At 35.7% G+C, this 24,776-nt stretch overlaps 1 protein-coding gene across 5 annotated transcripts in view; it reads right to left on the minus strand.

Annotated features, from left to right (window-relative positions):
• Positions 1 to 24,356, minus strand: part of MARCHF1 (membrane associated ring-CH-type finger 1) — an 841,310-nt gene extending 816,954 nt beyond the window's left edge. For 2 of the 5 annotated variants that reach the window (XM_063809980.1, XM_054683467.2), the window contains exon 1: positions 24,168 to 24,356. The gene's annotated coding sequence lies outside the window, so the exon portion shown is untranslated. Of the gene's footprint in view, positions 1 to 23,484; positions 23,946 to 24,167 lie in introns of those variants that run through there. The other 3 variants (XM_054683471.2, XM_054683466.2, XM_054683469.2) reach the window with 2 other exon arrangements.
• Positions 24,357 to 24,776: the final 420 nt, after the last annotated feature.

Consider the following 24,776-nt stretch of genomic DNA (forward strand, 5'->3'; position numbering starts at 1 on the left):
TGTAAGTCCATCTCTCCAGTAAACACAAGCCTCTAGGAAAATGACAGGCTGTGTTCTCATTTAAACTGTCAGAACCTCTGGGAGTAGGGCCCAGAAATCTGGTTTTTAGCAGTTCTAAAGGGGACTGTGATTCACACAAAAATCTGAGAACCACAGATAGAGACTTTTTAAATTAAAAAATGACATTATTCCAGAGAGTGTCATATTCTAGTAGGCCGTGAGAACACCACCCCCTAGAACACTCCGCGCAATCAGCATGCGGGCAGGTATTGCACACCTATTATAGCAACACTTGCCCCAGCTTATCTCATTCATTGTCCTTGTGTAATCATTAACAAGAGCATCACAATAATTTTGTGACCCAGCAGAGCCACTGGGCTTTTCTCCTACCAGGTTTGTCCGCAAGATAAAAGCTTCCAGCTGTATCCACTGGCAAAAAAGAAAAAAAAATCCAGATTTTGCAAAATATTTGATACTGCAGGTGGCTATCTTGCGAGGTTTCCCAGGTACAGTGGTCTCTTAGGCATCTGACTCCCTGTTGAGTGAAGAAGGGGAATTCTAGATCTCCAAAAAATCCATAACAGGAATTCCTGCTATTTGTAGATTCTTGTGTCTCTATTGTTTTCTTCGCTTTAAAATAGTTGGAGGGAGAAGCGGTTGGAAGAACACTAAGACAATAAAAAACAATTCCTACTGCATGGCGATGGTATGTGTTCATATCTGAAGAATAGGTTTTATTCCAACAGTGTTCTATGAAGTTGTAGTTCGGTGTACATAGGCATCACCTAAAGAGTTGTTTAAGTGTCGATTTTTCAGCCCCACCCAAAGAGTTCTTCTGAGATGGGGCTCCACATTTTCATAGCCCTTCTAAAAGATTCTTACTCAGGTGATCCATGGATATGCTTGGAGAAACACTACAGTAAGTGGCCTGCAGCACTGTTCTCTCTGCTACGGTCTCCAAAATTTTTATTGCAATTGTCATTTTCATATATCAATTTATAATAATAGCTAAAAGATTCTCTAACTTGGAATTTTACAGTAAAAGAAATAATTAGTGGAGAATACCTGAACCCATAATTGGTAGTAAACTATAGGTACTATTTCTATACTATTTCTAAATTATCTTAGGCAAATGCACATAAAATGAACCTACTGATATGCATGGGTTCTGCATGCAGAATTTTAAAATTACATACACAACACTGTACCATAATGACCCTAGAGCACTTGATGGTCTAGAGCACTTGATGGTCTAGGGTCATTATGGTACAGTGCTGTGTATCATAACACTGGTCTTGATGATAGTTCATCCACATAAAGGACTGGTGAAACACTTGGCTAAACATGACCAAAGCATATCAGTTTTAATCCCGACTGTACTCTTTTCCTCTTCTGATGCTTTATTAGTTAATTCTCTCCTCTGCCCTGCTATCTTTTAAGTTTCACACCTGCATTTAAAAATGGACATTTCCTTTTATCAAACTTTTATATTAATTACAAGAATCCTTATTCTTTTTGCCCACAGTTATTCGAAGCTCAAATTAAATTAGACCCTTCAGCAACCAGCATCCTCCTGCAACTGCAACCGTTGTCACACTTCCTAATTTGCTAATATATGAATCAGTACAATATAAATCTATAAAGAAATTGGATGTCATTCCATTATGGGCCTTACCAAAGATCTGCAGTATCTACTGAAACTGCTGTTTATCTAGAAACAGAACAGTTTCCTGGCCCCCACCTTCTCATCTAGACTCTGCCTCTGTGATTTTTCTCTCATTTTTGTATATATTCATGCAACTCTGAGCTTCGCCTGTCTCTTACTACCACTGTAGAAAGCTGTTTTTGATACGAGTGATAAAGTATGCCAAAAGAATCCTTCACCATGAGAATTTATTGTAGCATAATCAATATATTACATGCTTTTCTGAGGTTTTCATGTTAAACATGTACAATTTTAAATGATAACTTACTAAGGAAGGACTTAATAAATGTGTAAGTATACAAACTTCTGGAATGGATTTTGAAATTACATTCACAACACTGTACCATAATGGCCATAGAGCACATGATTTAATTTACATCTCATTTACAGAAATGAATGCCAACAATTTTAATCATGCATTTCTATCTAGTTGGCCCAAGTATTACAAATTCAGAGTAATACTTAGCTCATGGGTAAATTATGCATTTGGGGATACACTTAAGCTCATGGGTAAATTATGCATTTGTAGATTTCAAGGTTGACTCTTCATATTTTTCCCTCAGTAAACACCAAATGGTTTTATCACAAAAAATGTAGTTTAATTTAAGTATGACTGGGATATGGAGGTAAGAGATGTAGTAAGTGAACAAATAAAGAAACTGGCTTGTATAGAAAACCTTTTCTACAATGATTAATATCTAAAACCTACAGACATTTGTGTGTGATTATATCTAAGACAGAGATACATACTTTAAAAAAAATTAATCTTTCAAACTTGTGAATAATTCTATTTTGTTTTAAAATGTCCAACTTTCTATTACTTGTACTGTTAGAGGAAAATAGTGATGTACCCCAAACCAGAAAAATCTAGATGACCAACAATCATTTTTATTAGTGAAAATGTCTGGGAGACATGAGTCCAGGGGGTACATGACTATGTGGGTGAAGATCAGGGCCATACAGGGAGCTAGAGGAAGCTCTGCCTCCACCAGGGGTCTTGTACCCACGTTTATTGACACATAGACACCCCAGGCTAATTGGACTAGAAACCAGCCACGTTTTACTACCAAGAAGTGGTCAGAAATTTTCTCGCATAAACCAAACTAATAACTGAGGTTCAAATGGTGCACACTTTTGTTACTAGTTAAAATTTAAATAGTGATCTATGACTTAGACAAGCAAAGAAAATAACAGATACAAAATCACAGGGAATTTGCATAACAATTTTAAACATAATTTAGTGAGAGACAAAAACATAAATTTTTGCCATGGCTAGAAACTCATTTGCAAATAGTATCATCTATAAATAGATGTTCCTCTGTTCCAATTTCTCATTTTGATATTTTATTTTATGATGATCCTCCTAAACTGCCTTATTTGTCTTTCAATTGTTTTTCTGGAAAACTGTTTCTCTCCAATATATAATTGTTAAGATCATTTCTCACAATGTCTAAAAGAATAGTAATTAGAATACATAAGCTCTTATTGTATACATAATTGCTATAGTCCGCAACAGTCCAACAACCCAGAAGGTAAAAGGCTTATTAACAATAAACCCACAAGAAAACAATTTAGTATACATAAAATATACATATGTTCTATTCTGTTTCAAACTTAAACACGGCAGACTTTTATAGAATCAATAAATGGTATAAGAAAAGATATATCCAGATGATATAAAATAAAAATGTGTAATTACACACTGAACCTGGGGAAAAAAATAACAGCAGAAACTGGGTAGACTAAGAAAGGCCAATTTTCTTTCTCTGAAGAAGTAGGAAAATGTGAATATTTCAATATTTAACAGTTTAAACAAAACTATAAACTACTTCTTATCTTTCTGAGATAACTCTTTCTCCTAAGAAGAAAATGTGAATATTTAAATATTTAACAAACAGTTGAAACCAAACTATAAACTACTTCTTATCTTTGTGAGAGAATTCCAGGGCACCAAAACTATAACTGGCAGATTTTCTCTGAATAGCTAGAAATAGAACAGAGGCCACTAGAGATGTGGATAGTGTCGATTGACGAAAAGGCATCCACAGGACCCTACGAGTAGAAAAGCCAACAAAGTTCATCCAGATAGCTCCTGGCCATAAATTTTTTGGGGGAAAAAGGACAAAACAGAAATAGGGCTACTCAAGAAGTAAAATAGTTTAAGTGAATCAACTGTTCCCTTCTGAACCAGCAAATCTGCCGTAAACAAAACCGTCATTCAACGTAAATGCCCTGCGTTGTATTATTTAACATTACATTATTAATAAGCCGTGTGTGTGTGTGTGTGTGTGTGTGTGTGTGTGTGTGTGTGTCTGTGTTCTTACATACTACGGATCTACATCACATGCCACCTCATTAGCTCTCCTATTGAGTAGAGAATGTAGGGGTCTTCTGGTGTTATCAGCAATGTTCAATTCAGCAAGCACAATGATGGGGTTTCTAATACAAAAGAATGCTTTCCTTTGTATTAGAAACCCTAATCATCATAAAAATATACAAAAAGAATGAATATTTTCCTTTTGTAACATTAATTTTTCGTGGTCCATTATTTAGATTTTATCATTATTATATTGCATAAACATCTAGAAAAATTAGGAAATGTAGCAGCCTTATTTATCAAAGAAGGGAAGGGAGAGACCAGACATCTTAAATCAAAAATTAGAAATGATTTTAGAACAAACATTTTTAATAACCTTTAGTCAGTCAGAGGAAAGTCCTGGTATTTCTTGAAAACAATATGTTCGTGCATTAGACCATTTCATTTGGATTACAGACAGATTATGTGCAAGTTCATATAGTCAGTAAAAACGTGAGTAAAGGACTAAGGCTCCTACCAGAGCCCTTGAATATCTGATTTCTTTCTGAAATTTAGAGATCACTTTTGAATTTAGCAAATCTTAAAAATACATTCATTTTGTGAGTTGTAATGGTAAATAAGGTAAGCATCTGAACCAAAATATGAATAAAAACCACTATCTATCGCAAAGGAAATTGTTTAACTCTGCATTTTAATGACAAATCTACTCATTTATTTTTGTGCTCATATTTAACGTTGAACATACACTTTACAACTCTCCATATTCAATTTGCCACCCCTTGTTCTGATTTTTCTTCATTTTAATGTTTCCTTGAGAGGTTTCCCATTTATTCTTAGAGTTAAATTTTTCAATCTCAAATTTTTTGTAATGCCTCTGTAACCTTCTCTTGAACAATTTTCCTTTTTTTTTTTTAAAAATAAAAAGACAATTCCTTCTTTTCTCTTAATCCTTTTATTCACCATTTGATGAAGGTAGTTTAACCCATTTGAGGTTTTTCTTTCACATATTTCCCTCACCATTTTTTCCTTTATCTTTTCTAGCCATTTCTTATTTTTGTAATTCTATAACCTGTAGATTCTCTGATCTATTCATCTTTTCACAGCTGTTCCTCAGGGTAGAGTAACACACAAAATGTTCAATAAAATCATTCAGTTAATGAAACTCAATAAAACTGAAGATTCATACCACAAAATTTAGGCCATTTGAAATATTTTTTATCCCTCAAAATTGATAATTATGGAATTATTATTTAAAAGGAAGTGGAGTTGACATCCAGTTAACCAGGCTGATTACTATGTCTTGGTCACTCCCTGCCACGAACAGAGTAACAGATTCTTGGACTGAATGCAATCAGTGACACTTCCTAAATGTATAAAATAAATGCACCTTTTAAAAAAAGAAATGCCTTAGAAATACTTATATGAGAAATATCTGTCTGGACTCACATAAAAAGTGAATTAGAGAAAAATGCAAATATTTAGTGAAAAAAGGTTGATTCAGGTTGGTTTTCACAATGCATCATTTCCATTCTACTTCCATTCGACTGTTTTAAATTTTATTTGGCATTAACAAGACTTTGCTTTCTTAAGTAGAAATTGATATGTGTTGGCTAGATCTTTCTTGTTTCATAAGACAGAGAAAAATCGCAAGGTAACAGAAAATAAACATAACTGTAGATTGTGTTAAGAAAAACCAAGCTTCTACTTCATCTCTGAAAAACAAAATTTAGCACAGATGTAAAGGAAAATAAATGATAATTATAATAAGAGCAGTTAACAATGACTAAATATTTATGTATAAGGCCTTTGTAAGCACTGCTTTATTTAATATAGCCATCTCATTTACTTAGATATTATCATTCATATTTTACCAATGAGAAATTTGAGGATTAGAAGAATTAAGCTATGTCCCCAATGTCAGAGGCCAATGAAAAGTTGAACTAGATTTGAACTCTTGTTTGTTGATTTCAGTTGGTGCATCAAATCATCACATTTTGACAGGTCTCATTAACTAGGGAAAACCTTTCTATATAAACAAGTATATATGCTAACATTATTTTGTATGAAAATTATGAAAGCCCTTGAGAAGAAAAATATAAGGCATCTAACCTTAATCTCCCCCTCCTCCTATCCTTCACTTCATCATTATGCCTTCCCAGGCTCCTCAAGTTTTGATCATCTCTCTCCCCTCTGAAACACACACATTGCATACATTTGTTTTGAACAAGAAGTTGCAAGATTCTCTGTGTATTTTCTATTGTCATAATAATTTGGCTAATTATTACCAGAAAAAAAGGATGATATCATAAATAGAACTAAGAATATAAAATCAGAAAAGTTGTGTTAAAATCCTGACAATATTTAATGGGGCAAAATCATTAACCTTCCAATACAAGTTTCTCATTCAAGGGCATATAAATAATACTTCTGCATATTTCATAGGGCTTGTCCATTCCAATAAACAGTCCAATAGACATATACATAGTAATGAATTGTGGCTAGGCTATGCAGATACAAACATAGTCCTGGCTCTTATAAAGTTTACACTCCAGGAGAAGGGCCAGCATAGAAAAGACTGTAGTGATAACTGAACTGAAAAATGGATGTGCATATAATCTTTTATAAAATTAAAGAATAACATAAATATAAGTTAATATTGTATTTTTTTCTTTTTCTGTGTTGCATACATTCAAGTTCCTAGGAGGCAGCAGTTTGTCTTATACTGACAGGTTAAGGACCTGACCCTTCTACATAGACATACAACAAATACTATAATTTTTAAAGCATTTTATTGAAAATATGATTGAAAAATATTAAATATATTTTGATAAAGGAAAAATATCAGCATAATTTTATCATTTTGACAAAACTGTTGCATTTTTGCCTCATTTTTTCCAGTTAGCTATATATTTATTGTATATGCATTTTAGTATGTTTCAGCATATTAAATTTTTATTTTATACCATTGTATCTTTTTATATTATAAAAGTTTTATACATGTTTATTTATATGTACCTGTCACCTACATTTACAGTAAAAATTAGGGTAATTTTCTTATTTCTAAGTGTTTCAGAACAGTTTAATTCAAAATAATTTACTCATTATTTATGTCATTACTAAGCACCAACCTCGCAGCATTTTTACCTTAATTCAAACCACCGCAATATTGCAAATTTGTGTCATTTAGTTCCTAACACAAGGCCTAAGTTTCTTCCATTCTTTTAGGTACAGTCTAGTTACCAAACGGAGAAAATCTTGTCACAAAAGTGACATGTGTTCAGAGGACCCAAGCACCAGAGAGAGGGAATTTTTTTCACAGAAACCATTGCCATACAAGTATAGTCATATTTCAAATATAGACAGACTTGCCTACTCATGTCCAAATTTCTCCTTATTACATTTTCTTAGCTTGTGACTGGCACTTCCAGAAAAAATACTAAATGGTAATGGTGATCATGGAGAGTCTTCTATTATTCCTAATTTTATACAGACAGCATACTGAAATTGTTACTCTAAGCATCAGGTTAAATATGTATTTATCCATACTAAGGAAAATTCCTTCTATTGCTTTACTAATGTGTTTAAATCAGAAATGTATTTGTATATTATCAAAAATCACTTGAACATCTATTGAAAATATCTAGTAATATTTACCCTTAAAATGTTAATTGGATGAAATATATTAATAGGTCTTCTAAAGTTAAAAAGTTATTCCTAGAAATAACTTCGTTTTTATACTTTATTGTTTTAATATATCTCCGTATTCCTTTTCTTGATTTTTTTTCCTGAATTTTGACACCAATATTCACTTGGTAGGAATGACTTAGATTTAAAGTTCTTCCTTTTCCCCTTCTTTTTTACCTTTATTTTCTTTTTCCAATTTTCTACAACGTTTGTTTACATTATGCATATTTCTTAAAAATTAGGTTGTTTTTATTTTTCAGTATTCTAAAACAATTTAAATTGAAATTTAATTATCTTTTTTTAAAGTTTTAAATAAATTCACCTGTGAAATTGCATGAGTCCAGTGCAGGAAGGTGTAAATTAACCTTCTTAGAGTCATTTTGCTTCTTTTCTTTAGTATCTTTTGTATCTCCATCATCTCTTAAGTCCAATATTCAAACACTACATGCATATCAAAATTTGGCAATATTGCTAAAGTCATATATAGTGTGAAAATACACCCCTTGAAGTACACATAGAAAAGATAAAAATGTTAATGAGCTAAGAATTCAACACAAAAAAAAGATTTAAAAAAAAGACAATAAAAGATTAAACCCAAGAAATCAGAAAATAGAAAACTATCACTGAATGAACTAGAAAAAAAAACCCACAAAGAAATGGTTTTCTTTAAAAAACTGATTGTTCTTATATATGTTTAAAAAATAGCCAAATCCTAGGTGGAAAAAAAAATCTTTGGTAATAAAAATAATATCATATAATTCTAGATGAAGTAGAGATTTTTTTAAAATCATAAAGATATATTATGTTGAATAATTTAAGAACAAATGAAAAAGAAAATAATTTTCTAGAAAAACATAATAAAAATATAATTTAAAAATAAGTAGAAAACATCAAGACACTTATAATGATTATTATCTTGAATTAGTAACTTAAAATACACCAATACTAGAAGGTTTTATAGGCAAGTTTTGCTGAACATTCAAGAAAAAGGTATCGCCAATCATATAAGCTTTTCCATAGAAAAATTCACTTTTATGGCTAATATAACCTTATTATCAAAGCTAGACAACAACACAAAAAAGGAAAAATATAAGATTTCATTTCTTGATATAGCTACAACAATCCTAAAAAACACATTTCAAACCAAATTCAGCAATATGTGCACATAATGACCAACCAGGATTTATCCTAAATACGCAGGGACTGTGTATTATTAGAAATTCACCATATGAACAGATTAGAAGCCAAAAAATTATATTTGTAACACTTGAACATCCATTCACAAGAAAATAAATATGACTTCCACAGTAAGGAGAAAAAGAAACCTATTTAAATTGTGAAATATTAGAAGTTGTTTACTTTAAACCAAGGAAAAGGCTATGATACCAGCTTTCAACCTTACTGCAGGTTGGGGTCTCTACAAGCAAGTGCTGTGAACAGTCATGGTACAAAATGTCTATTAGACACGGAAACTTTAGAAAGAACAGGAGTTCTGATTGGACAGAGGGAGAAGCTGAACTGTGCTGCAGGCCAGCAAAGTCTCACTCCTTCCATCCAGAGCAAGGGTCCATCAGAGTTGTCCTATGACTGAACGTTTATATCAGCTCCCTCTCTCTCAGGTAAGTGGGCTGCTCCGGGGATGAGGGTGGTGGTTTAACCCGGGTCTAGGTGGCTCTTGGCAGCTGAGACAGACCCAGACAGGCTCACGGCCAGACGCTTCCCACTGAAAGCATTCCCTTTAGCCGGGCAACAATCCTTGAAGGGGGATTGGGTGGTTCTTCTCTGTGTCTACATTAATCCCTTTACTACAACTTTTATATGAGTTCTCACTACTGTGCTATGGACTGAAAAATAGGCATAAAGATTTGAAAAGACGATAAGACAATTTGAAAATTGGACACCATGATTTCAAGAGCATCAAAGTGAACACATGAGTTCCAATCCTGCACCTGCCACTTACTAGCTCTATGGTTTTAGTCAGATTGGTTCATATTTCTGTGGTTAGATTTTCTTATATAGAATATGAAATAGTAATAACTGCCAACTGCATGCTGTATTGCCTTTATCAAGTTGTTATAATCACTGAACCTCTGGGAACCCTTCTTCAAAAAAAAAGTACATATATACATATGTACATATGTACTTATATACTAATGTATGTAATTATATATGTACTTACGTACTATAATGTACCTATAACGTACTAACGTTCTATAATGTACTTATGTACTATAATAGTACCTCTACCATAAGATTGATTTGAAGATTAAATAAACTACCCTATTTAAAGCATGTCTTTCAAAAAGTAAGTTCTAAATATTATACACACACAACACGAACATCTGTCTAGCCTACACAATAGAACCTCAAAAGCAAACTATGAGAATAAATCAAATAGTTTAGTAAGGTTGCTGGATGAAAAATCAACATGTAAAAATCAATATGCATCACCAATAAACATTTAGAACATGTATCTTTTTAAATATCTTATTCATTATTACAACAAAAACCGTAATAATCCTGGGAATAAATTGCAAAAACCTAAGCAAGATCTTCACAGAAGACGTTAATTATACCATCATTGCAGCACATTCAAGAAGAGTTAGATAAATGGAGTTATGTAACAAATATATGGACAGGAAAGCTCTATCATAAAAATGACAGCTGTCTCAAATTGAATTATAAACCTAATGCCTTCCAATCTCAACAGAGTGTATGTCAGAAGCCCTGGAAGAAAGATATCACATCCAAAAGGACTAAGACAGAAATATGGTGAGGGTGAAAAGAAGAAAGTAGTTATCTCTACCACCCCTACTACAACCACCACAACCTCTCAGGCCTGCTGGGGGAAAGGAAAGAAACAGTATTATAGAAATCCAAATAGAACTGGAACCTTGAAATAGAGGAGCGGTGGCCATCATTGTATGCATTCACTTCTACACCTGCTAAGAGGCAGAGAGGGACCAGAGGAATTAATTCCCTTACCATTCTCTCTCACCAGTCTCCTGGTAGTGTCTCACATTAGCCACACCTAACTAGAAGTTAGAAGCCAAAGAAGTGCAGGAGTTGCAGCTCCATGGAGAAAGGCTCTAAATAAGCAACCAAGGAATATTTACCACATAGACTATTTCATGGAATTTAAAAAAGCAAATTCTAGCTGGGCACAGTGGCTCATGCCTGTAATCCCAGCACTTTGGGAAGCCCAGGCGGGCAGATCACCTGAGGTCAGGAGTTGGAGACCAGCCTCACCAACACGGCGAAACTCGATCTCTACTAAAATACAAAAATTAGCTGGGCGTGATAGCGTGCCCCTGTAGTCCCAGCTACTTGGGAGGCTGAGACAGGAGAATCTCTTGAGCCCGGGAGGCGGAGGTTGCATTGAGCCGAGATCTTTCCACCACCCTCTAGCCTGGGCAACAGTGTGAGACTCCATCTCAAAAATAAATAAATAATATAAATATAAATATAAAAAGCAGACTCTAATATGGCAAAGTTTGTGAGAACAGCCAAGAAAATTTTAAAGAATGAGAATGAGGAGAATTCATCTTAATAAAGTTGCTGTATAATGTTAAAAGGATTAAAGAATCAAGTATTAAATTGGCAAAGGATTAGACAAACCAATGGAACATAATAGAGAACCAAGAACAGATATAAATATATGGCACCTAGATATGCCAGAGTTAGCCTCACAAATCAGTAGGAAAAACTAAACTGGAACAATTGGCTGTACGTTTTGTGGTGGGGGGATGGGTTAATCCCTATTTCCAAAACAACTACAAAAATTAATTCCAACTGGGCCAAAGACCATAATGCTAAACATGTTAAAGCTTTAGTAGAAAACTGAGTGAATATTTTTACAATCTCTAAGTAAGAAAATACTACTTAAACAAGAAATACTAAATTTGTAAAGGAAAAGAATGATAAAACTGAGCATAATAAAATTTCAAAATCTCTATACAAAAAGACATAGTAACACAACTTAAAAACAAGGGACAGAATGCAAGCAAATATTTCAATGCATGTAAATGACAAAAAGTTAGTACTTAGAGTATACAAAAATCCTTAAAAATTCATTTTAAAAATTCAAACCAATAAGGAAAAAATAACAAAACTTAAGACAATCTGCAAAAGAGAAGACTTAAGTGAAGTCTTATATACATGAAAAGATGCTCAATAGCACCAATGAGGGAAAACAATCAATAAGACATTTAAACATATGCATGCAAAACCAAAAAGTTTGATAATACGTTATACCTTGCTGATGGACATGTAAGTTGCTAAAACCAATATGGAAAGATAGATCTGTAAAGATTTGTTGAAGATAGAAACTGCTCTCTTAATCCCACTACAACATTTTCACAATTTTATTCTTATTTAAGTACCTATAACTAATTTAGAGAATTACTTTTTGTTTATAATATTTATAAAAGTAACGTATCATTTATACATTACAATTATCTTTTGTAACTTTTTTCACTCAAATTATATTTTAAAGCCTCCTCCTGCAGGCTGTGCCAGGAGGATCACTTGAGCCAGGAGGTCAAGGCTGCCAGTGATGGCGCCACGGCATTCCAGCCTGGGTGACAGAGGGAGGCCCTTTCTCAAGAAAAATAAATTTAAAAAATGAAATTATATTTCACTCAAATGATGATCAATGTTGACATGTGAATTTTAGTTCATTTTAATTTCTGTATAGTATTCAATTGCATCAAAATATCATGATTAATGATTACCTAGAATCTTTAAGTCAATGCAAATGACATTGCCATAAATACATGTCTCTTTGGGTCTACATACAAAAACTCTTTCTAGAAGTGAATTGCTGATCACCTCCAGAAATGTAATACTGCACAGTAAGTGAACTGTATTGACATGAAAAAGATAACAGAGACTCTAACAAGTTAACACACAGCATATTACATATTTATTGAAATGTCATAGTCTAATATATATTAGCATAAATATATATTTTGGATACATTTCTGGAAAGAAGTCAATATTTTTTAACTGGGAGAGAATTGAAGGGGAGCATTCACTTTTCAGTCTTAATATTTCTATAATATTTAATTTTTTATAATAAACATATTTTACCTCAGTTTTACAGCTATAAACCATTGAAAAAATCCACATTTGATATTTTATCCTGTGTTGTGTTTATTATCCTACTATAATATGGCAAAAACACCCTCAGATATGAGATTGAATGTTTGTGTTGTACATGTTTCATAAACTAATAATTATACAATCAACTTATTTTTGAAATAAAGTTTCCTTTATATTACCATTATTAAAGTGATGGGGTCTCAGTACTGAAAATTTTAAAAATATAGGAAGAGAAAAAGGAAAAATAAAACACTCACTACAAAATGATATCAGTCATAAATATTATTTATTCATTAATCAATTCATTTATTTATTTATTCAGTTGGTAGTAGTGGTAGTGGTGGCCACCTTTCTTTAGTTTCTCAAGCAAATTAATCTTCGCATTTCCTTAATGTCTAAAAAGTAGCAAGATAACTAAAATCTTAAAATGTATAGCATATATCTTATAAAAATGAAACCATGCCTGAGAATTTAAAGAATATGTATATTTGCTTTAATGATGGTATGAACCCCTACTAAATACTTACTATTTATTAGGGAATTTTCTTACTACCTTTAATCCTCAAAACAACCTTGCTACTGAGAAAATACTATCATCTGCATTTTGCAGATAAGGAAACCAACATTCTAACACGTTAAGCAATTTGACCAGTGTCATCTCACTAGTGAGTGGAGATTTCAACACAGCTGAATATGGCCTGGAATTTGAGCTTCTCCAACTACCATTTATCTCTCATTCTTCCTGCAGAGAAACTGAATCTTCCCATTAAAAATTAATGTGAAAAGCTACTTTATTTGTTTTGGGTTTTTTTTTTTTTTTTTTTTTTTTGAGATGAGTCTCACTCTCACCCAGGCTAGAATACAATGGCACAATCTTGGCTCACTGCAATCTCCACCTCCCAGGTTCAAGTGATTCTCCTGCCTCAGCCTCCCCAGTAGCTAGGATTACAGGTGTGAGCCACCATGCCCAGCTAATTTTTGTATTTTTAGTAGAGATGGGGTTTCACCATGTTGGCCAGGCTGGTCTTGAACTTCTGACCTCCAGTGGCCTGCCTGCTTTGGCCTCCCAAAGTGCTAAGATTACAGGCGTGAGTCACCGTGCCCAGCCCAAAAACCACTTTATATAACAAAAAAATTTCCTAAGGAAATTATGATAATTTTCTGGCATCCAGAAAGATCCACTATAAAAATATTCTGCCTCTAAAGGCATACATCTCCCAGTAGCCATGTGGTGATTACACCCCACTCACTGCTAAGTGAATAGGAGCCCAAGAGAGAATGAGTGGCTTGTCAGTTCACAGTCCATAATCTACTGAACTGTTCCCACCATGAAAAAATGGGAGGTAAAAATGTAGATTATTCACTTATCACCATGAAAACACACAGAAGTAAAATTTGGCTATATGAACCATGAAACTGTTCTCTTCATTGTTTATAAAAAGAATTTAGTTCTAATAGTTGATAACCAACAAATTCTTTAAAACAATTTATCAGCATAAGTTCTCTCTTACACTGTTTTGAGGGAAATTTTTCAAATAAATGTTCACATTAGGTGTGTTGCCACAGAATAGAAATTAGCATGAAACAGAGGATTATTTTCACATCATTTTTTCCTCTACATATAATTTATTACAAATATACACTCAGAAAAGTATTTTTAAAATCCACAAGAAAACTAATTAGATTTAACAGAAGTCAACTTTTTTTTAGTTTTGCTTTTTCATCTTTTAATCCAATAATTATTAATTTAAATTGTTATTATGATAATAATTTAGTCTTATTATTATTAAAAGTATTTGGGAAATTTAAAAAGTGAGACAAAAAGCTAACGATAGTCCTATGACAACTATTAACAGTTGAAAATACTTTCTATTTGTAAAATAAACATTTCCTTTATTTTTGACATTACTGGGTAATGTATGTTTCAAAAAATTAAAGCCTTCTGCCTCATTTTTAACAATTTTTGAAAATTGACAACTATGGTTTATCCTAACAAAAGCTATAGAAATAGCATCTATTATCACTTCTTAAGACTCATCTTCTCTACCATGAATGTCATAAGGAACAAACCAAAAAGTATCAGACTTTTCCTTCTATATTATACTTGTCACTTAATATCTTAATAATGTGTCAAATTGATTCCCCCATCTCTTTAATTCTCTGCTATTGTTCATGGCACAGAATCTTTCTTTCATGTGGTAGTTACTTAATAAATACTTGTTTATCCATTTATTTAGTAAAGGTTTCTAAAATAAGACATACTCATGAGGTTAAAAGATTTCATAAAAGATTAAGTTTAAACATAAGCTATAAATAAACCAAGTTATCTTATTAAAAAGGAAAGGTAGCTGGCAAGAACTTATTGTATACATTATGCTAAATATTAAAGGATCATTTCACAGGGTGCCTGGGACCTGACTTTGGGTTCCATGAAAACAAAATTGCTAAGAAATATTAAAGGAAATATAGCTCTAAGTGGAAAATAATTTGTCTCTAATTGATCGAATTTCAAATTTGGGAGAATTTAGCAGAACCAAAATCCAAACTCATGTGAGTATAGAGGCAATTTAACTTCATTAAAACCTAAATACAAAAGCTGATTCCAGAATGAATAATTAAATGTGGCTATGTGCTATGCTTCAGTAACATCTAATAGACCTTTGTGTGTTACACTATTAAAATAAATCAAGTAAAATTTTAATTGAAATGTTGTACTTTTAAAAGAAAATATCTACCCATAATTCTACCACTCTAAAAATTAATAGATAACTAGCAAAAATATATAAATTTTATAACTATGTAAAAACTACTTAGTTATATGGAACTTACAAGCCTTGTAGGTAATCCTTAAGGTATCATCACCATGAGCTGGAACAAGTACATTGAGTAATAAATAAATAAATAGTTCATTCACCTTTCTTTCAACTCTATTTCTTTAGAAATTCTCTAACTTTAAATGATAACTCCTACAACTTTTGATTCAAATGTTCATAACTCTTAATATTTGCTAGGCTGCATATTTGATACAACATTCTTCCCAGATTCATACATTTCTTTTTTGCAAATAGATGGTCTGTATTTGTTAGCACCTTTTTACTGCTCCCCTACTACATGCACATACACATGCACACACACGTACAATTAATTCCTTACTATGGCAAATATTTTGTGACAGTCCCTTATGTTTGGTACCTCTCTTCAGCCTACATCACACTCCCTCTGACTGTGAGTCTTTCAAGCTTCCCCCAACAGTAGGACCTTGAGCACACTTCATTTCTCCCTCTGTTAGAAAATTTTTATCTTTTTTCTCCACCTCATTAACCCTTCCTTCAGATGTCAGCTAAAATGTCACCTCCTCAAGGAGGCTTCCCCAGACCTCCCTGGCTGAGTCAAACTCCCCTCTAATAGGCTTCCCTATTACTGTGCATCTGGCCTTCATTATACTCACTTTTGCATATGTGCACTGGCTTGTGTGATTATTTAATTAATTTCACAGAAATAAAAAGCTCCAAAGAGGCAGGAATCATGCCACATCTTTCACTCATCATTACATTACCAGGACCTAGCTGAGTGTTGAGCATAGAGTAGACTGCCAATAAATACATATTAAAGGATAGTAAAAAAGAAGGAAGAGATGCAAATTAATCATTACGTCAACAGATGACCTCATAGTTACTAGAAAAATTATTTAAATGGTCTCACTTGGTGATCTGAAAGATGACAGATTTGTAAAGAAAGTACCTCTGAAAATACATGTTTTATCTTCTTTCTTATTTTTCTCTCATTGTAATGGATGTAGCTTATGATTTAGTCCTGCTTTTCTTTCTCTTATTCATTTTTCTCTAGAGAAGGAAAGTCATAAATCTTAGGCCAGGCTCTCTTCAAAAGCAGAGTCTGAACTAAAAAATTATTTGCAAATAATACAAGGTGATCCCGGAGAGTAGGAGTGAGGCACTGGGTAAAGTGAACCAGGGAGAGAGTAAAGGCTAATACAGGTGCATGCAGTTGGGTCACTTCCATGGCCGGTTGAGGCTCCTCCTCACCTGGACCTTATGAGGAGCTACAGAGTGCGTCTCGGAACTATCCACCCATTCCCACTGACTGCGAGGCTCCATGGTGGTGTTAGCTCCTCCTCACTTCCAGGCTGCATGGACCACGGTCAGAAGCAGGGGGAAAGAAAAGACATGCTAGTAAAGTCACAGAAAAGAAAGTGAAAGATACTCAGCGCAAGCTTGAGATGGGAAATAGCACAACTGAGTCAAAGGCTGCCTACAATGATTGCCCGAGCCAGAGCCAGAAACAGATGTGAGATTGACAGGACATCCGGCAGGGTCCAAAAAGCATGTGATGTACTTCATGAGAATCAGATCATTGCTCACCACAGTCAGCCCCAATGAGCCTCAATGTCAGTACCTAATTTATCACTCTCACCAAGCTTCCATTTATCTCCTGATATGCCTCAGGACACTGAATTGAAGGCAGGCGCAAGAATCTATTCCAGGCATTCTCCGACTTCCAATCATTGTGTCCCAAATAGTCAGTGATTTCTGGAATATGTTATCTGGAATATGTTACCTGGAACATACAATTCACTCAAAAATAACATTACATGTAATAGTTCAACATTAGTATCCATCCGTCACTAGGCAGACTTAACAAAAATTCTAGGTCAATCCATAAAAGCACAGTTAATTTAAATCATATATCTCTAACAATCTACTTCAGGTATAACCTGAATTAACTATATTTCCATGAATTGGTCTAGAAATACGTTCTGAGTTTTATCCATATACCAATAAGAAAAGAGATCAACATAGTACTAGCTTGTTAACACTATTGTATGTATATCACAAGAAATCAGTCTGTATCAGTTGCTTTTCAGAGCAACAGTTGGAAAAATAGGACAGTTGTTTCTAAGAAGAGGGAGACTCCAGACTTCACACATTTTTCACTCCATAAATGTAGCGCTTATTTGTAAGTTAGAATGATTCGTTAACCATGGAGTTCTTGTGTTCAGAAAGGAGCCTTACTTTTTATGCACACACACACACACACACACACACACACACACACATACACACATGTGTCTGTGTCTGTATTTTTGGGTGTGTATTAGTCCTAAAAGAAACAAAAGTTTTACCAATTTATTATGTTTAGTTACCAATAACTTTAATCTATTGGCTATTTGAATTACTGGTCTTCACTGTCACAAAGATTTACCTCAAAATTTAAAAAACAGACCAACTGTCTCAATATAAAATGGCACATAGTATATTAATGGCTGTTTAATAGAATCTGCCTTCGTTTTATATCACTTCTAAAAATATGTTTGGAGTTAGCTGTATTGCGTAGGAGGCTGTGGGATGGGACTACTAACTCCAGTTTTACCACCAAGAAATGACCTTTGATCACTGTACATCTATGTTTATTATCAGTTAAAAATAATGACACATTTCAGCTGATGGTTTTGGTCAACAATAACTAGAAAAGCCAGATATAAGGACAGTATTCTGATAAAACCCGGTGGAGAGTTTCAGAAGAGGTCAAGACTAGAAGCTTCAAGATTACAGATGGAAGAAGTACCAAAGAGGTAATGTGACTTTTCAGAATATGTTTTTCCCCCGGGATGAAGAGTGGGAGCAATTGCCAATCTGAAAAGACAGTGAGAGACTAAGAATATGGGCTTTGCCTGAGCAGAGGACCACTGATGTGAGACAAAGAATCTAGCAGAGATTTTGGCGGTCTTGAGGGGCTGGAGAGACAAAATTAGGTATGAGGGGCCAAGAGCTCAGTGAGAAGTAAAAGGTGTAGCACTCAGCTTGACACATACTTGATTTTACCTACATGAGATTTGCTAAAGCCTGAAGTTACACATATGAGTGGAGGCTAAGACACTGAGAAGGAAGCTTCTGGAAAGAAGAGCGGATTCTCAGGAGTCTTGTCCTGGCTTGTGTTGAGGGCCTGTGAATGCACCAGTAGAAGTTCAAGACATCTGGGCTGGGTGCGGTGGCTACACCTTGGCATCTGGGAGCCCAGAAGTCTAAAAACTCGTGAGTCAGCTCAGCCACTGAGTGGATTACAACTATGGGCTACCATCCCATCGTATCTGTCTAGCAGAGGAAATTTTGACACTTCTTTGGAGATGTATAGATCATCTGGAGCCTTTATAAGTTTGTTTTTTGTTTTTTGAGACAGTCTCACTCTGTCACCCAGGCTGGAGTGCAATGGCACGATCTTGGCTTGCTGCAACCTCTGCCTCCCAGGTTCTAGTGATTCTCCTGCCTCAGCCTCCCAAGTAGCTGGGATTACAGGCACCTGCCACCATGCCTGGCTAATTTTTTGTATTTTTAGTAGAGATGGGGTTTCACCACGTTGGCCAGGCTGGTCTCGAACTCCTGACCTCAGGTGATCCACCTGCCTAGGCCTCCCAAAGTGCTGGGATTACAGGCATGAGCCACTGCACCTGGCTGAGTCTTTATAATCTTTATATACAGTAACTAAAATTAAGAGTAAAGATATGCTGAAAAGAGGCTCACGGCAATACAGCCGACATTAGCAGACTCAAACCTTAGAATAAGTTTGATTAATATGCTCCAAGTCATAGAAGAAAAGATGGAGAAAACAGATAAATTGGAATCTATAGAAAAAAATCAAATGTACACTTGGAAATTTAAAAAATACAATAATTACAGTAATAACCTGTGGATGAGCAGTATAACAGGCGTGGTGTAGAAGAAGTTTAGTAAACTGAAGAGAAGGTCAAAAGAATACTAAAACAAGCACAGAGAGAAAAAAAAGTAGAAAATAGTAAAACAAGTACAGGGAGCATGTTGGGTACAGTGAAACCATCTATTAAACATGTAACTCAGATCTCAGGAAAAGAAAACAGACACAATGAAGCAGAGCTATCTATGAGAAGATAATAGTCAAGAATTCACCAATGAATTTCACCTGATGAAAGACAACAATCCACAAATTCAAGAAGCTCTGCAAACTTGGAGGATAAATCCAAAAAACTTATACCTAGCAATATATAGAAAACTAAAGAAAATAATGGCAAATGAAAAATCGTAAAATCACCGAGAGGCAAAGACACATTTACCCTCATAGCAACAATATGACTGACAGGTTTGATGGAAGTGAGAAGTCGAAAGAATAACAAATGTTGGCCGGGCACAGTGGCTTATGCCTGTAATCTCAGCACTTTGGGAGGCTGAGGCAGGCAGATTGCTTGAGTCCAGGAGTTTTAGCATAGATGGTGAAACCCCATCTATGCTAAAAATACAAAAATTAGCCAGGCATGGTGCTAGTCAGGAGGCTGAGGGACGAGAACCACTTGAGCCTGTGAGGCAGAGGTTTCAGTGAGCAGTGATTGCGCCACTGCACTCCCGCCTGGGTGACAGAGTGAGGCTCTGTCTCAAAAATAAATAAATAAAAATAACAACATGTTGAAAAAAAAAAAAAACACTGCCAAACAAAAATGCTATACTTAGCTTTAAAAATTACATCTATTTAAAAATATTTTCAGACATACAAAAACTGAGTGAATTTGTTGCCAGCACACTTGCAATAAAAATATATAACCACTTACTTCATAATTTTTATGAATAAATTATAATAAGTGCATTGACAAGAATGCCACAAATTTAACATACCAGATATTCTAAAACCACAATTACTTTTGCACCAACCTAATAAAATAGAATTCACACATTAGGTTCACCTCTATCAATTTACTTCTTTAACTGAAACTAATTAGAAATTTAAAAGTGATTAAGTTCACTAATATATAATATTTGTCAGACAGTTCCTCCTGAATTTTCCAAATCATTTTTGTACACTAGTTCATTTGCTATGCACTGTCCCCCATGAGAAAGGCAAGGCAGATATTATCATCTTTATTTTATGTAAAATGAAACTAATGTTTACAGACTCCGACCCTTGTCCTCAAGTACATGACAAAGTCAAAAGTAGAACACATATTTCCTACCACTGTTCATCACTGAAACACTAGGAGGTAGAAATGAATTAATAGTATCATAGGGGAGTCATAAATTGCAAAATGAACCCAATATATAGCAAAGGGATAATCGTGGCTTCAGAGAATTTGTCTCAAATTTTTTTTATTTTATTTTTAAAGCTACATTAACAGCATTATTTTAACCCTCTAAATATTAGATCATCACACTCCTAAATATTTTCAGCACCACTATAACCGTTGACTTTCACTGTTGTATTTCCAGAAAAAGTTAGGATGCAAAAACCTTTCAGCCAAGGTTTTACTGACCGATTTCCCTATCAAAGGCCTACAGGAAAGTGAAAGCTACAATGTTTTGTGATCCATAAAACATCCTTAAGATAGAATTTGAATTACACCATGAAAAAGCCCAGAAGACAACCTCGTCATTGAGTTTAAGACACAATTTTGCCTCAAGGTGGGTAAAGGAAGTTTCGCTCTATCATAGAGGTCCTAAAGTATCTGTTAAATCACACAACTGGAACAATGAAAGCAAGAGGTCATCAAACAGCATAAACTTATTCTTCATACAGGATCTTTCCATGGATACTTCCCAGTGTCCTGACATCATGTTTTTCGGTGACCTTGGAACATCACTATTGCCTGCCCTGGGCTTTGTGCTATGGCTTTATTTTTGCCCTATAATGCAACTTCCTCCTCTTTCTCACCTTGCCCAGTTAAGAGCCCTTGTGCAACAAAATAGGCAAAGTATTTGTGAAATACATTAAAGAACATTATGAGAATACTCTCTAGTTCAAGAACACTATTTTACTCCATGTGGTTTTAAAAATAATATTGTACTAGCTATCAAATAAGTCAAATTATATCTATTTATAATATGCTTATACTTTCTGAGAACTTTTCTCAGTATTCTAGTGGAATGTGAAGAATCTATGTACTTTTGACCTTCTTGGATAAAATATTTTTGAAATAAAATTAAAGATTTCATACATAAAATGTAATCTGTTCTTCTCAATATACATTTTTATTTACCATGTTAAGGAGGTAAAACATCTTATCGCTAAAGGTAATATCATATGCCAAAAACCATGAGCCAAACACCACAGTACCTCCTGTTGATCATTGCTAGCTGATTATCTGATCAGAGTTATACACATATTGTATGTAAATGTAGATTTTTATATAGTGTACACCCCATCATGTAAGCACGTCAGAAGCTCGTACATTCATAAGTCTATTTCAAAAAGAGTTTTTGCTATTACAATACTTGAGGAAAGTAGTCAACATGAGCAACAGGTTCTCTAAGAACCTTAAAGTAAAACCCCATTATCATAAAAACATAGTACAACAAAGTTAGAAAGACGACTTCAGATAAAACAGGTGGCGCCTATTGTGACAATTAGTCAAGAAACAATGAAATAAAAAAATCTGTATCACAGAAGAAAACGTTGCTGACAACCCCATAAGTCCTGGATTAAAACAAGCTCTTTGCTCATAACATTGGTCTCTCAACATAGCGTGACATAATCAGACATATAATTATGCACTTCCCAGTAGAGATACGCATGTAAAAGCTACAATGAGCTTTTCCAAAATCAAAACTGACACAGCACCTTCTGATAGTCCCACCATTCATATTTAGTGAAGCCTCCCTGTATTATCTCACCCAGTTTCTTTTTTACTTCCACCACATTGATTATTCCAATAATTTTCTATCAAATCTGTTCTGAAAAGACTCAAACTTTATCAAAAGAGCAATCACTGAGAAAAATTATTTTAATCCTGTTTCAGAAAAGCTTCATTAGAATCATCTATCTTTAAAGAAAAAAAAAAGATCATCTGAAGAAAAATTAGCCTCTTTCAAGAAAAATAAAATAACCCTTTGAATTATAATTGTGATTGTTGCTTTCTTATACCATAGCATTATGTTAGATGCTGAAATACCAAACTGGTATACCAAGAATCTCCTTAATGTTTCAAGGATTATTTACATTTAATATACATTAAATTCATAAATACAAAATGACTATTTAAAGTTTAAATATTTTCGATTGTAGTGGATGGAAACAGAAAAAGTCACTAAACCCCCAAAGTAGCAAACTTTCACTTCTTTCCATCTTTTTCACGAGATATTCCTTTTGTAAACACATTGACATTAGAAACAGATGTTCTGATAGGTACCACCGCTTCCTTGTGATCTGAAAATTGAACCCCCTAAACAAGGAATTCATCAATAAAACCTGTGTCCGCCAAGCAAAAAGCCAGGGGGTTGGGTGTTGGCATGTTGGCTACATAGCACTTATAGGCGAGACAACTCTAAACTAAGGTACCTGAGCAGGTTCAGAATCTTTTTTCGTTAAACCCACAGAGCTCTATAATAGAAAACATTTTGATCTCAAAAATGTTTAGCAAGCAAATCTTTTCTGGAACTACTGAATAACAAAAAGAATTGCCAGGAAAACGTGAGGCTCTCTAACTACATATTGGCCATGCCTCTGATTCCATCCACCTGTCACAAATCTCCAAAATCAGAGCTTCAAAAACCAGAGAAAAGAGCGAGAGTGAGTCTCCCTTAACTTTGCCATTTCCCTCACACCACTTGGGGATAAAACTTGGGCGTCTCTCTGCCTCGACTGGTCACTCCACTTCCTGGAGCTCCAGAAACTCCCTCAGCACCTGGATAACTGCGACACTCACCCGTGAGCGCAGGACCCTCCTGGCGTCTTAAGTCCCAGCTCTCAGTCCCGCTGGCCGCAGGAACACAATGACATCTCTCGCCCAGGAGGGCGGTTGCAGGGAACCGAAATCGGACACAACAGTTGCAGTGAACCCGATTCAGGGTTGAGCGCATCAGCGCTAAACCCAAGACAAAGGCTGCCCTGTGTCTTCCGTACTCAGCGCTCTCCTTTGGTAATCGGTCCCCGTCCCCTTCAAGCCCACACTAGGAGCGCGTGAGCCTGTGAAGTGGCTGTCATCGACTCCGCGCTTTCCGAGGGGTGCGGCTCGGTGACTAGTACCACGCCGGTGTAAACAGCGCGCAGCGCACTGGGGATCCGCCAGAAACGGCGCGCGCGCAGAGCGGGCGCTGGGGGCCAATAGTAGCAACTACCCCAGGCTGCGGGCTGGAGCCGCCTCCTCTCACCAGAGAGGCGCCTACTGGGCGAGCCCGCCGCCCGCAGGTTGGGTGGCAGCACCCGCCGCGAACCCCAGCCACGCTCCCCAGTGGACCCACCAGGCAAAGGCACCTGCTGCCTGCCCTCCAGGGCTGACGCTGTGCCAAGCCCCGCTCGGGATCAGGGACAAGCCGCCCAGGACTACCAGCCGGAGAGAGGGGGCTCCCAGTGAGGCTGATTGAATGAATGATGTTTGCAGTCACTTACCGGCGGAGGGTGAAGTAGCTCAGGCGGCCGCCAGGCTGCGTGCGGCCGGCATCCCGGGGCGCGGGCATTCTCCCATCCTTTGTCAGTTGCGGGTGGAGCGCTCCTCCCCAGCTAGCGGACGAGCAGCCGGGTGGCAGGCAGCCCGGCTCTGGCTCCGCTCCCCAGTCCTCTCCCCTCCTCTGCTCCCCCTCCCCTTCTCCGTCCCCCTCTCTGAGCCGGCATTCACTGGGCTCCCATGATGTCATCCAGTGGAAATCTGCCATGCTCAAAGACTGGAATAATCCAGCGCTCACGCGGGGATCGCAGAGCAGGCGGAGGAGGCAACAGAGCCTCTAGGAGTTCCCAGAACTAGCATCTCCAGGTTAACTGGAGTCAAGGACAGGACATAGGGGAGTCTGCGGAAAGCAGGCTCCGAGGGTGTATGTGGGCCGGGTGGGCGCGGTGGGGATGGGGCCGGGGATGAAGAGCCTCTTCTTTGCGGTAAAGATTCCTAAATCAGTACTTAAACTGATGGCAGATGCCAAGGATAAGGAGAAAGTTTTTTTCTGGCTGCTCGGTAGCTCAGGTGCCCCATCTCGGTGATGGACACCTACACTGCAGCCACGATAA

The sequence above is a fragment of the Pan troglodytes genome, chromosome 3 (genome assembly GCF_028858775.2).
Source record: "Pan troglodytes isolate AG18354 chromosome 3, NHGRI_mPanTro3-v2.0_pri, whole genome shotgun sequence".
NCBI lineage: Eukaryota > Metazoa > Chordata > Mammalia > Primates > Hominidae > Pan > Pan troglodytes.